Raw genomic sequence first — 15,656 nt, 5'->3', positions numbered from 1 at the left:
ATCATACAAAGACACAACAGCCATCCTTTTCCAAAATGTTTAAATTTATGAGATGCTTTCAGTGATTTTTTAATGCTTCCTACAGTAGTACATCAAAACTCATTAATTCCTATCAGGTAATTAATAGTGACTGATGAAGAGAGGTCTCTGCCTTACTTGCTTCAGGTTGAAGGCAAATAAAAAATACTAATGACAGTCAATTTCAAATTCTTTGCATCCTTTTGCTAGAAATGAAAATACAAAGTATTCTTCAATATTTATAAAGATAAATTTGCCATAAATTGTATAGGGGCAAGACTTTTCTTTCTATTAATCGTCAATAATCAACACAATGCCTGGCGGGTAGGAGATGTCTAAATAGTTGCAAGTAACAAAAACAAATGCCTGGCTTTCAACATATGTGAATCAAATATTGTAAACAAAGCTTTAAAAATATAAAATAATGCCAAGTTCAAACTGACCGTTTTATTATGTGCTTAATTAGTATCAACTAATGAAGGAACTATTTATATTTCTTTCACTTCCTGGTAAACCACAGTTTTGTTTATTAATGCATAAACATTTAATCCAAATTGTGTTGACAATCAGATAATATCCGACAAATAACCACTAATTGCTTTTACCCAAGTTTCAAAACAGGAAATATAATTCATTTCCATTTCTCCTGTTCATTTTTGTAGATTTTAAAGCATCCATTTTTTTTTATTTTGTTTTTAAATTTTAATTTTTTTATTATTCATATGTGCGTACAATGCTTGGGTCATTTCTCCCCCCTGCCCCCACCCCCTCCCTTTCCACCCATTCCACCCCCTCCATCTCTCCCCCCACCTCCTTGATACCGGGCAGAAATTATTTTGCCCTTATCTCTAATTTTGTTGTAGAGAGAGTATAAGCCATAATAGGAAGGAACAAGGGTTTTTGCTAGATAAGGATAGCTATACAGGGAGTTGACTCACATTAATTTCCTGTGCATGTGTGTTACCTTCTAGGTTAATTCTTTTTGATCTAACCTTTTCTCTAGTTCCTGGTCCCCTTCTCCTATTGGCCTCAGTTGCTTTTAAGGTATCTGTAAAGCATCCATTTATTAAAGTATTGCAGAAGTTTTTCCTATATTCACTCTTTTCTGTTGAGAATTTGTGTTTGTGTGTGTGTAAATTTTTCCTATGACCCATATAACTTTGTATGAAAAGTCAAAATTTTTTTTCTTTTATATAATTCAGTATCATGTGAAAAACTCAGCTTCCAAATTCATTATGTTTTTCGTATTAAAACTCATATGTTAATATATTAACCGTCTTAAAGATGCACTTTCACAAGGGTATACCACAGCTTTCAGTCTGGTTAGCAAAGTCCCATCACCCTGTGCACTATGCATTGTATTAATTCAATCTACCCCCTAACATTAAAAAAACCACTTCCCCTTTGACAGTCAAACAATTCACTATTATTCTTTGTAATACAGACTTACAGTCTGAATGATGGTTAAACAAAATCATGTTCTTTAGTTAACTTCTCTGGTTTTAATTTTTAAAAGTCAGACAAATAAGGAAAAAGCAATAACTGTTCAACACTGAAAATACTGATGTTTATCACTATGTATGAATGTATCTTAGAATGTGGCATGTTAGAATAGAACCTCTGGAACTTTTGTTTTTTAGGATAGATTTGGGTCTTTCATGAAGCTGAATAAAGCAATAAAACTACAGCTATTCAAAGTAGTACTTATTTGGTCACATTCTTGAGAAATGAATATGCTTTTTATGGGGATATTATAAAGTATAAATGGGAAATTTTCTTGAAGTTTTGTACACAATTATTCATGACCTGGTCATGATTCACTTACGTCTTTAAACTAAGTATGTAGAGAATTTTGTTTTTACAACTATGTAACAAGCATTTCTTTCATTGCGGAAACATATCTTCCTCATTCAATTTCCTATAGCTTTTGAGAATGGCTCTCTGAATTTATTCAAGTCCATTTTGGTCTTCTTAATACCTGCTGAAAAATGCTCTCTGTTTAATTTGGGTACATGTGTCATGTGATACTAAAGCTCCCATTGACTATAATTCCTCTCTAAAGGAGAGATATGTGTGATTGAGAAAGAGGTGCCTCAGAGCAAAGGTGCACCAAGAAGACTGGAAAACAAAGGGCCAGATTGCCCGTGTTCCTTCCAAATAATTAGTGATTTTAAAAAGGTCATGTCTTAAAAGTCCTCTTGACCTTATGTAAAGAATTTCGCTTTTTGAATTAGCTCATTTGACATGGTAATTACTTTTTATTGTAAGGAAGAGTAAAACAAAACAATATAGTGAATGAATGTATTTCACTATAAATATTATAAGCAGATGTAAATATTAAACTCATGTCTGCCTTCTCATTTTTTAAAAGGCCCTATGAAGTAGGAAGTTTGTAAATGCATTTTAAGTTTACTAAACACTTAAATTGAAGTGGTGGAAAAAATTTTAAAAAATTATTTGAGGAATTTGCCTACCATGATTAAAGTAAAATAATATCCCATAATAAATAGTAATAACCCAATGATATGATAAAAACAGTAATATTCACTTAAATGCATTAATCAGGTAGTGTTTTCCTTTTTACCAGTCAAGGATGATGGATGTGGAGATATTTATGCTCAATTGTAGTAGAAATGTTTGATTGACAGGAAATTACCTCAGCCATTTTTGTATCTTCATGGTATAAGTTAAAGGACTAATGGATCTTATAAAGAATATTTAGGAAGAGCCAGGTGCAGTGACTAAAGTCTGTAATCCTAGCTACTCAGGAGGCTGAGATCAGGAAGGTATGGGTTTTGGTTTGAGTCCAGCCCATGAAAAAGTCTCGAGAAGTCATCTCAACCAATGACTGGGCACAGTGTCACACACCTGTCATTCCAGCTAGGCAGGGGCTTGATATTGGGAGGACTGTGGTTCCAAGACAGCCTAGACAGAGAAGTTCAAAAGACTCCATTTCAAAGGAAGCAGCTAAGTGTTAAGTATGGTCATGCACTGTGACACCAGCTATGTGTGAGAAGCATAAAATGAGTGGATTACCATCCAGGATAGCCTGGACAAAAACCAATGTCCTGTCTGAAAAATACTCTGAGGAAAAAGTTCTGTATTTAGGAAATACCTCAAGTCTTCAGTCTATACCAGTGGCTTATAATCTTAATTAGTATGTTTTCTCCTGGTGGTGGTTTCTTCACATTTTGCTACCTTAACTAATGAAGAATCAATGATTCTAGGAGGCCAATGACATAAAATTTAGACTCTGGAAATGCACTTAGAGTCATTCCTTTCTGAAATCCTCCCCTTCCCAGAGGTTCTAGGTTGGAAAGTGTCATGAGTCACCAGATTTTGCTAAACACCTTCCCTCTGCCCCTATTATGAATTTAGAGAAATCCAAAAGGAAAAACCCAGAAGAAAGCAGAGAAAGGGAAACAGAGGCAGCAATGTGAAAACAAATAATCTAGTGCCAAACAGAAACAGGGACAAATTAACAATCACAGGCAAATAGTACACCATTCCAGTTAAAAGTCAGAGAATGATGGAATAGATAGAAAGGGAAATTACATAACAATAGTAGAGTCAGTTTGCAAAAATGACAAAATAAAATGCATAAAACTTGAGCCTACAGTTCAGCAAAGAATACCCATCTATAAAAAATAAGCACACCAAGATTTCTGACATTATTTATTAAAGAAATATGAACTGAAACATGATTTGTACAAGTGCATGTCTTTCAAAATGATTAAACATTACCCACAAGGAAACCAATCAAAATATGAGTATACTAAATGCTGAGGAGTGTGAAGAGCAACTGAAGTTCTCATGCATGGCTTTTGGGGAAGCAAATAACACAAATTGGAAAATAATTTATCACTTTCTCCTAAAGTTAAGCTAGTGATCATGTGATTATGCTCCAGAGTATTTAGCATAGACAAAAGGAAACATGTCCTCAAAAAAGACTTATAACACACTAGTTTGTCTATGCATAATTGTCCCAAACTAGAAACAACCAAAGTGCCCAAATAGTCTTTGATATGTGAATACCCAAACTGTGGTACATTCATTCATACAATGGAACTACTTAGCAATAAAAAGAATAAACTATGGATCCAGACATAAGTGATATGAATCTTGTTATAACAAATGAAAGAGTTGGTCTGAAAAGAGATTTTGTTCATTTTGATTCCATTTATGTGACATTCTTGAAAAGAAAACAATTCTTATAGAGCATGAACCAGTGGCTGCAAAGGTTAATTAGAGAAGAAAATGTATTTATGAAGGGATAGCATGAAGGAGTTTTTTTATGAACATCATGGTAGTTACAAGAGTCTCTTTATGTATTAAAATTTATAGAGCTCTACACCAAAAGACAGTTAACAAAAATTCTAATGTTTTATTTAAAAATAATGATATTGCAGTATGGATTCATTGATTTCAACAAATGTATACACTGAGGAGAGATGTTGATAGTGGGGAATCTGGGTTATGGCACAAGGAGAAGATATGAAAATACTATTTACTTTCAACTCAGTTTTTCTGCAATTCTAAAGTTTCTCTAAAAAAGAAAGTCTGTTTAAAAAATATAGAAAAAAAAAGAACATTTTTTACCTTACTATATGGGATACACCAACATCCATTTCTCAAAAAAAAAAAAAATCCTAAAAAAAAATTTTGTCTCCAAATTTTTCTACTTTGAAACTTGAGGCACAATTTCTATTAGATAATAAGATTTAAGGACTTAATCACCTTCATGTACAGGGAAAGTAAATGTACATGCATTCATATTCAATGTATAATTTGTTATCTTAGTAAATCGTATTTCAGATAAAGGCATGGGAACCTCCCCTAAATAGTGGAATTCATTGCAGAACTTGGAGGAAGCCTCTTGACCTTCAGTTTTCCCGTACCATAATCCATGACAAAAACCATTACATATTTCTTATTACTATTCCCATGGAGTCGCTGAACTTCAGTGCCTACAAGGTTCCTGAACTTGCTGAATTTCCTTATCTCAAGGATTCATTAAGAAAGGTAACCTTGCAGTAGCTCAAAGTGGTAGAGAAGGAATCAGACTTTGAGAACACCTGCAGTGTGTGAGGCAACACTCCACAAGGTCTATCAAAATTGTTTCCTTTGATCCTTGAATTTACAAAATGTGGCACTTATGTTTGAAACCACCATAGAAGTCAGGATTTTTTCTGTAATGTAATCCTCATTTGAGCATCTTTAAGCAAGTTGGTTTCTAGGCAAAGATTTATTAGGTGACAAAGCCTAATTTTTGCAGAATTCCCATTGCTAGTCTCTTCTGAGATCATAGAGCACAGGGTACAAAAATGAAGCCACACACAAACCAAAAGGTAACCAAAGTTGCTTGCCATTTAGAAACATTTCAGTTCAGGTTCATTTCTTTGGTTGATAGGTTTTTCCATCACCATTATAATGCAATTACTTCCCCAGTTGGAGGTTAACATCCCATTCACTAGTTAATTTTTTTTAAACCATAATCTGCATTTTGTCTCTCCCTTTGTCTGTGGAATCTTGCCTATAGCTACCCTCTCCTTCATTAATTAATTCTATACTCTCCAAATGAGCCAGAGAATCTTTGTTAATATTCTCTCCAACTGCAAGAATTTAAGCAATGTTGTCTTTCTTTGCCAAACGACTAATACATCATCATCTTTTCTCCTTTCTATGGTCACTTGTGGTATCATTGACCATCTGTGAAGAGAAAGCCTATAAGTCTCAAATTTTTAAGTGAGCAAGGTCTATTAATAGCTTCAAAACAAAGACAGGAAAAGGGGGAAATGTAGTGAGTATCAGAGATTTGACGGTAATGTCAATGGATACTGGAAAGTATTGTTAGCAATCATATTCAAATCTAACTCCTTAGGTCTGCTAAGAAAATAAGAGCATTCAACCATTTGTTTTAAACGTATTTATCTCATTCTTACTTTGAATTTCTCTTTTTGCTGCTAAGACTTTGGGTAGACTTTGTTATTCTTTTTAACCTTTTCCTCTTTCAATGGTTTGGCTTTTAGTTTTATTTTCCTTTAGTCTATCCCATTCTTCTTCATGTAAATATCATATAGATTATATGCTACAGTACAATCTTATTCCATAAATTCTGCATTAAACATTCCTACCTTGAGACCTCCTTTAAAATAAAACCAAATTTCTAAGGTCATTCAAAATTTGTTCTTCCTATATTTCTGGTCCTAATGCCAGTCTGAGTCTGAAGACCTGAGAGCCAGGAGTGTCAATAGTACAAATCCCAGTCTAAGGGTAGGAAAAAAAATCAATGTCCTAGCAAAAGAATAGGTAGGAAGCAAAAGAGGGGAAATCTTCTTTCTTCTGCTTTTGTGTTCTATTCAGATCTTAAAAATGAACTGGGTGATGCTCACTGCATTGGAAAGGGCAGTTTACTTTACTAAATTCACAGATGCAAATGCTAATCTTATCCCAAAATACTGTCATAGATACACCTAGAAATATTTCATAATAAGGGTACCCCTGACCCATTCAATTTCCCATAAAATTAAATAATCATCACATAAAATTAATCATCACAGATACATAAGAGACCATCATAAAAAATATTCCCATACCAATGATGGAATCACATCAGACAGGTAACACAGAGAAATAAGTGCTGTTTTTGATTCACTGCTAGGTTGATACTAGAGCAAAAGCATAAGGTGACTATAAGAAATAGGTCAATATTTTTATTGCAAATAGGTTACTGTTCAGATTGCTGTTCTTACAGATTAGGATTTTATAATTTCAGCTGTATTAATGTTGACTAGGTAACTTTCTGTTGAGTAGAACTGCCCTGTTAATTGTAGAATATATAGCATCACTGTCTTATATTTACTTGCTAGTAATTGGACCTACAATGTGAGAAACAAAAAACTCTCCAGTCATTGCCAAATGTTCTTGGAGGAACAAAATTTCAGTTGAGAACCACTATGCTACTTCAAAGAACTTTGTGAGAACAAAATGAAATACTGTGTTTAAACACTTGGCTCACCATTTTTGGTTTTCTGAACTTTGAGGATAAGGTATGATTTAGAAATAAGCTATAAATATGGTTCATAGTTTTCATATTTATGAACATTTTTTCTGTCATCACATATATCAATTAAATAGGTACAGTGTACTCTGAAGTATTATAAACAACAACTAGGGATCTGTAGATGTCAGATAACTTGCCCAAGGTTATGGACTTTAAAGTGAAGATGTAGAATATTAGCCCAGGTTAAAGAAACTTTAAAAACCAAGCTTAATACACCTGTGCTCTATCTTCCTGTTTGACATAGCCATGTTTCATGACTGAATTTGTGCTTTTTGAAAAATAAACCTTTTTAAACCTTACAATTCAACAAATTTCTACATTTTTTCTATATAAGATATAATTTTGTGTTTCTTGCTTAATATGAAACTAATATTTGGCATGATGATTTGTGTTTTCATTCTATGCACCCACTCACTCTGCACTTCAGATATGGGTATGTAGGATTAAGTACCTTATCATCTTCATTCTTTTAAGACCAACTGACCATGATTCATTGTTAAAGTCACTCTCATATTAAAAACGGCTAGAATTTATTGACCATGTGAAGTCAACCAGCAAAGGCCAGGGGAAACTTCAAATCCATAATAGTCTTGCAAAGCTGGAGTTCAAAATAAAAATAAGTAAATAAAGGCAGTAACTTTGTCTTTGCAATGAGTTAAAACAAATATGACATTTTCATCAAAATCTTTATTTTGGTCTATCAGTTGATATCTTTATTTACTTGGTTCATAAGGCTCTTCCTTAAGTCAATATCTCATTAAGCATTTCCTGATGTCAGCAAGGCTGATACATATCCCTTCTGGGTAAAAAAAAAATAAAATAGTAACAGTAATAACAACAAAAGAAAATGGAAAGAAAAAGCCTCTAGATAAAATTGTGAAAGAACACTCTTATAATTATGATCCCTAAAAGTAGTGTATCAGAGAAAATGTCTATAAGAGTAATGTATTAGAGAAAGATTCTTGAGTGGAAAACAAACAAGGAGGATTAAAATGCTTTTCCCTTCCAGTTTAATAAGTATTTAGATAACATTTTGCTGGGGAAATGGTTAAACATATAAATATATATTTATATGCATATACATTACTATACATATGGGTATATGTCCATATACATACATATGTACCTATAGTATAATTTCAGAAAAAATTGCCTATTGAAAAGTGAGCACAGTAGTAACATGAATTTGTTTTTAAAAACTTTACTGATTTACCTTATGATTCATTCAACCATCTTGGTTGACAACCTACCATATACCAGAATCTGTGCTCTATCACAAGGATTTAAAATAAGTTCCAAGTGATAGGAATGCAAAGGAGTGCATTTATTTTACCTTATTACCTGTGCTTTAGATTTGAGTGGGATTTGGATATGACACATGACAGAATTTTAAAGTCATTTGGGGGGGCAGTAAATTTATCCTTAAGTAATAAGTAAACTGACCACTAAATGTCACTTAATATATCTTTTGGAAATATAACAAATGTCTCCAGTAAATGAAGCATTTTAGGAAAATATTTAAGTCTGCAATATAGAGTAGAAGTTGTTGGGAAGGGACAGGATTAAGTACTTTCACATAAAAATGGAATTACTGAAATATGAAAGCAAGATGATTTCTTTTATTTTCAGAAACATCTTACGAAGGAAAAATTACCATCAGGAGTCCTTATTTGGTCAACATTCGTAATATTTTATTTTTATTTCTATTGCTTATTAATCTCTTTCTTAAGGTATATCCACAACAAATTGTGTATTTGATGAAGAACTTCTAATAAAGACAAGTTTTCATTTCTCAAAAACGGTTTTTGTATTCAATTCTGTTTCCACAGTTGAAAACATCTGCCAACTTTGTGTCACAAATTAGACATCTGAGAAGCAGGCAGAGAGTTTGTTAATTATTGGGATTAATTTAATGAACTTACTCTCATTAAGCTTTATGAGCCATGCTGTACATGCTAACGTGTGAAAGTCCAAAACCACAACACAGCTATGTCAGTAAGTAATTAAGGACATGATGATGATTTTTGGTGAAAAACAAGGTATGGCAAATGCTTTGTGTAAAACAGAGTTATTAGATAGAAAGAAGAGTTGATGATTACAGAGAATTAAATAGAGATCATTTTTGTCGAAACAAATTAAGAGAGAAGTCAGTTTGGCTCCCCAAACAAATGTTGTATATACACACAAATCATAACATTTCACAGTCGACATTTCATCCTGGGTGTGATGAGCTATGTAATAGTGTTTTACTGCCACATGATCTGGAAGTAGGCACAGTTTGTCATCAGAAGGATTTCTAAAGTGTTGATCTTTCAGAAAAAATCTCACACTTCAAATGGTCTAATGGTGGAAAACACAAAACAGATGTTCCTTTATTTTTACTTTTTTTCTTGTCTACTGGCATTTTGTTGTAATCATTCCTGACATAAAGAAAACTAGAGGAGACTACCAACAGAATGTAAAACTACATGTTTGAACATACATCCCATCTCACTGCCATGTCTCCAAAAAGAGAAAGCCATGGAGGCTTAAAGAGGGTCAGAGTTTGGCAAGAAACACTAGTAGAAACTGTTTAAAAAACCAAACATGGGTTGATGATTCCCTGAAAAAGGTTGTTAAGCATAAGATAGGACCTATCCTCATCTCACATCTAGCCAATTTAAGCTACTTAAGTAAAATTTACCATATTGCTTGTGTGGTATAGTGGCACTAAAAGGATTAGCAAATAGGAATTAAAGACAACTTTAAAGAGATTGTTCTTAGTGCTGTCTTCTGTGGTAAATAAAGCCAATAAGCTCAAACTATATCCATAGGTTGTTCTATCTCAAATTTAAAGATGTGTTAACAAAAACAATAAAATAAAACAAAAAATAAAAAATATATACAATAAAAAATAAAGATGCCTTTAAATTATAACCTTTGTATTATTATCTGGTAAGATAGTAGACACTTAAATTATTTTCTTCTGTTTTGTTTTTTTGGTGGTACTGGGATTTGAACTCAGGGCCTCATGCTTGCTAAACAGGTCCTCTAACACTTGAGCCACATCCCAAGCCCTTTTATACTTCAGTTATTTTTCAGATAGGGTTTTACATTTTTGCCTGGGAATGTGCTCAGATTATAATCCTATGACTCCCAAGGAACTGGAAACGGAGGCATGTACCACCTTGCCTGGCTTGTTGGGTAATATCAATCTTGCTAACATTTTTCTCCTGGGCTGTCCTGGAACTGTGATCCTCCTGATAGATCTACCTCTGGAGTGGCTCAGCTTATAGGCATGAGCCAACTTGCCATGCTCAAGATCTTTGAAACTCTACTTGTGATTTAAATCAATGGAATTCATGATCAAAACGGTGACAGTGATGATTATGACAACAGTGATGATGACGACAGCTATAATGTGACAATTACAATTTTAACTCTCAATGAAACTCAATATTTGACATAGTTTTAAATATGCCCTTATTTTATAACACTCTTCATGGCCTCACAATGAGCACTTGCTGTTATTCATTTCATTTTATACATACATTTAAGAAGAGTTTATTCTTTTCAACTCTAGGATTACTTTTTCTTCCCAATTCTTGAAGAGAAGGGTACTTGGCTCAATGCCAGAGTTGATGACTACATCAGAACATCAATCTCAGTGTTATTAGGATTATGTTTTTATTGCTATGGCGATTCCATATGGCCTGTAGAACAATTGGTATGCCAAGTTATTCAGTTTGTTATTTCTTCCATATGGTTCTACTATCTTCTTTAAAGCAAATTAAGTGATTAAAATTTTCAGTCTTCTAATTACATATCTCTTGTCATGTGTCTTTCCTAGTTCCTATGAGTTTGCTAACTGACTGGTGGGTTGGACCATTTGTGGTTGTCCATGTTTGTGTTTGTGTGTGTTTCCTGTGTTTATGTTCTTGTTTTCTATGTTTGATTGGGAGTGATAAAACTGAATGGGTTTCTTAATTAAACTTAAAAATACTCATACCCTGAGGCTACAGAGATGCACCCAGCTAATAAATTAGATATAAATAAATAATAATAATGAGGTATGCATTTAAATAGCAGGCTTATGGGTTTCATATGAAATAGCTTCACTGCACAGCTGAGAACTTCTGTAGGATTAAGGCGATTTAATTAGTGACAGTTCCAAACAGAATTTTCAGACCCATGTGACTTTCCTTAATGAAATCCTCCCTTCAAATATCTAGTTGATTGGCAGGTGAAATGATGAGAAGATAGGAGAGTTCTTCAAGACATTTTTCAAGTTTCTGAATCTCTGGAAATCAACTGTAATCAACAACTTTATTGCAGAGTATTATGAATGTTGAATGATGAATAGAATATTTCTGACAAAACAAGTATTGAGTTAAGTAATGAGGAAACAAGCTTTTGGAAAATATGTACTAGAGTATTTGTCGATTAAACATGGACACCCTCAATGGTCATGATCATGGTATAAATAATGAAAAGTATATTTCCCACTAAGCAGTCAGGTAAATGTTTTATTTTAACTTGAAAGATTATCTGAATCTAGACCTCTGTAAAAGTTTATTTTGATAAACTACTGGTGATCTACTGGTAAACAGCCAAATAAGAGATGAAATATTTTGATAGAATAGTGTAGGTCAATTGGTCATGGGGAAGGAGGATTAAAATTTTCCTTGGAGACTTATGGACTGTTCCTACAGTAATTGTCAGTTGAGTTTTTAAAATGTTGTGTCAATGTATATAAATTGTGCAAAATAATGGGTTTCATTGTGAAATTCTCATACATTCATGTATTTTGATCACTTATCCCCATTACCCTCACTTATCCCCCTCTCTCTTCCCACTGATTCCTTTCATTTACTCTAATAGCCCTCTGACTACTTTCATAATTTTTTTCCCCTCTAGATTTTACATATGGGAGAAAACGTGATATTTTTGTTTCTCAGTCTGGTTTATTTCACTTAAAAGGATGATATCCAGTTTCATACATTTTCTTTCAGAAGACATGATTTTGTTCTTCTTTATGGATAAATAATACTCTACTGTATCTATATACATATTTCCTTTTTCAATTCATTCACTGATATGCACCTAAACCAATTCCATAACTTAGAGATGGTGAATAGGTTGCTAATAAATATGAGTATGCAGTTAAATGGAGATGAATTTTTGATGAAAAACAATAGTTTTTTTGGTAGAAATTAAAAGTGATATGGTTTGGGTCATTCTGAAAAAAAGCGAACAGAGGATAGCTCTAGAGTTGAATTGACAAGTTACTTAAATATTCTTAGACCTATTTACCTTATTAATGAAACAGGGAAATTAATAGATATGTAAAAATATAAGAAAAATCTCTGAAATATTGACCTCAGTCTTGGCTGTAAGTAAACACTCAATAAGTATCTACTGTAATAATAATGTTTTCCCACTTAAGTAGGGGGTTTCAGTGGTATATGTTTATTTTTATATTACTGATGTGTTTATTTTTATATTACTGATGTGTGACATGTGGAATTCCATCCTTTACTACAGGATGGAAAGAGAGTGGGTAGAAAGTCACTTTGTGTAGAATCTACACATTCTCTTAAAAATAAAGCAAAATGTATTGAAGTATTTAAAAGTAGCATTACATATATTTTATTTTCAAAGTTATATGGATAGAAGAATGAATAAAAGGGGTCATTGAAGGAGAAAAACTTCTAGGTAAACAGAGGTATTTTCCATGAAGCAGAGACTAGGAGATATCAAGCATATAAGAAGAAAATAATGATTTGTCTGAGAAATGTACATATCTAAATAAAAACAATTTGTTTGAGGTATTAGTGGCTCTATAATCTTTTTTGATGTATTCCATTGATCTCTAATCACTGACACTATGAAGTGTGTCAAGTATAAAAAGGATTATAAAAATGTGCTAAGAATATTCTTAAACAGATGATTTTCCTGCTTCTCAGATTTATATGAGGAGCAGGCAGCAGTTAATAGAGTGCACCTAATAGAATTATTAGGGGATTAAATAATTTGTAAAAAAATATAAGAAAAGAGTCAAATATGAGAACAAAATTACCTTTCTAACCTTACCCTTTCTACCAATTTTGCCTCTTCCTTCTGTACTTGTGACAGTTGAACTAAGGGAAGGTTTCTGTTAATATCACTCATAGGTTTCCAAAAGGAATAATGAAAAGTCTTCACATAAGATATTTTCCAAATCTACCTTGGTGTTACTACAGTTCCATCCATCTTCCTGAAAGTGACATGATTTTTTTCATCTTTATGTCTAAGACAATTCTATTGTGTATGTTTGTTAAATTTTTGTTATCTATTCATCTGTTGATGGAATCTAGGCTGACTCCATAACTTGACTGTTATGAGTAATGGCCCAATAAATATGGGCACACATGTAAATTGAGATGAGTTTTGATGAAAAAGTAAGGTTTTTTTCATTTTAAGTGGTTCAAACTTAAAGTGATTGTGAGTCATTTGACATAACTTCATCCCTTCCATTTTGTCCTAATAAGTCTGCTAACATCTCACTGTTATATGTCACATGCCCCAAGAAGTAGATTCAGAGACAAAATTTCCATGAAGGGAGTGTATTAGGGAGTAGTGTTGGAATTACCATCTGTGGAAGGAATAAAAGATGCAGAATTAGGGAAATGGAATAGATCAACAGTGATAAAATCTCAGTGAAGACCTCCCAACATCACATGGAGTTCCACAGCAGATGGAATTTCAGAGTTGCCACAAGTTTGGCCTGAGATGCCTACAGCTTTACACACATGTGTCTTCTGATCACTGGATTCAGATTGTCCTGGGAAGAGGCAAAATCTCTAGCATGCATCTGCTCTCAATCATCTTATTGGAGGACTTGAAAATCAAATTGACTACTTAGAGGTTTTCTGATCAAGGAAGAGGTTGCCTGGCTCATTATTCACACCCATTGTTCAGCTATTGGATGTAGGTGATCAATAGATGGAACATGACCTTGACAACAGCCACTCTTTTCAGCCAATGCAATGTTGAAAAGTGTTGACAGCAAAGTGCTGTCTAATGGCTGCCTTTCCAACAACTGGGAACCAACATCCATCAGTTCTAAAGGGAGTATGATTGCCATACCACAGCCTCTCCTATACTGAATAACTGAGAAAGCTAATAAAACAATTTCACTTGAACATCTTTTCCAAACTCTGTATCTTCACAACCAAACTTTGGACAAAAGTCCCATCTTCTGTCTCTATTTCTTATAAATACAGCCCTCCGAACCCAGAATGAGCACATTATCACCACATTCTTCCCTCTTCAAAATCTTCAAGGCATCCTCATTGCCTAGTTAAGTCACTGCAATACAGTATCTTTTATTTTTCTAACATCATTTTACATGTTTTAAGTGCTATATTTATATCAAAATCTCTCTTTTTGTTCTGTGATATCACATGGGTAGACTTACACCTACATTTGTGATGTTATGTAATTCTTTTTCTTTGATTCCCTATTCTTCTTCCTGAGATTCAGTTGTAGAACTTGTACATATTGATGTACATTAATTCCCATAAATACCTTAAGTCATGCAACCTTATCTTTAACCTTCACACAAATGAATTACAAACCCACATTTTTAGCTCTGAACACTGTCCCAGGTTCCAAGAATTCCTTCATCTATACTCCTGCAAGTATTTCTCCATAGAGTTCTAGGCACATCTTAATTAAATCATTAGATGGTATTGGACACATTCTATTCCCTTGTTTCTCACTGATTAATGCCAACACCCTTTTCTATGTGAAAGTTTCTTAACCTCTTGCATTGGTAGAGATCACCCACTGTCCTATACATTGTCCTTCCTGAGATCTATGCTTAGAAGCCCAGGACACTGAGTGATATTTCTTCTAGGTGATTCTTAGCATTCATAAGTTTTATAAAACACTGTCCTATGCCTCAAATCTAGGTATTTCAGAGTGACATTTATCTTCTCCTTCCCTCATCCTACTTCCCATTGATTAAACCCACATATCATATACAAGTTGCCTTTTTTCAGTCTTTATTTTCATTTCCCTATTTGAGTTCCCCATCATCTTTTATTTGTATTCATTTATTGGCTTTCTTTCTAATATCCCTTTAGCTTTATTGTGTCTGAAGGTCAGTTTCCCCCATTTATGCCTCTGGAATCTTTTAAAAAGAAGTGTGACCATATTATTCCTTTTGGTTCTATGAGTAATTAGTCAAGAATATGATTATATAGCATTGAGTTTGATTTATCTAGCTTTACTTTTGCTTCAGTTCTTTTAATCCTTATAAACCACAACCACTCAAACACAAGCTTTTTATTTTTTAAGTTTGCAGATTTATAATTCTATAGGTATGTACACATCCCCCACCATGACTGTTTGTCCATTCATATTTTGTCAGAGTTTGTTTGCTGCATTTGCTTAATATCTTCTTAGTTATATGTTAGATACACACACTTTTTATTACTATGTCTTATTAATGCCACTACTTAAAATTATATAGTGTTGATTTGTTTTATCCTTAAATTTTGCTTAATTGATCCTCAGAATTTCACAGTGACGGACCTTTGCTCATACTGTG

The 15,656-nt window shown here is 33.3% G+C and overlaps 1 long non-coding RNA gene across 2 annotated transcripts in view; it reads right to left on the bottom strand.

Annotated features, from left to right (window-relative positions):
* LOC141417190 (uncharacterized) overlaps positions 1-15,656 on the bottom strand; it is a 216,193-nt gene that overhangs the window by 107,682 nt on the left and 92,855 nt on the right. The window lies entirely within an intron of this gene.

Source organism: Castor canadensis, chromosome 15, assembly GCF_047511655.1.
Source record: "Castor canadensis chromosome 15, mCasCan1.hap1v2, whole genome shotgun sequence".
Taxonomy (NCBI): domain Eukaryota; kingdom Metazoa; phylum Chordata; class Mammalia; order Rodentia; family Castoridae; genus Castor; species Castor canadensis.
This window is presented reverse-complemented; position numbering and strand designations above follow the sequence as displayed.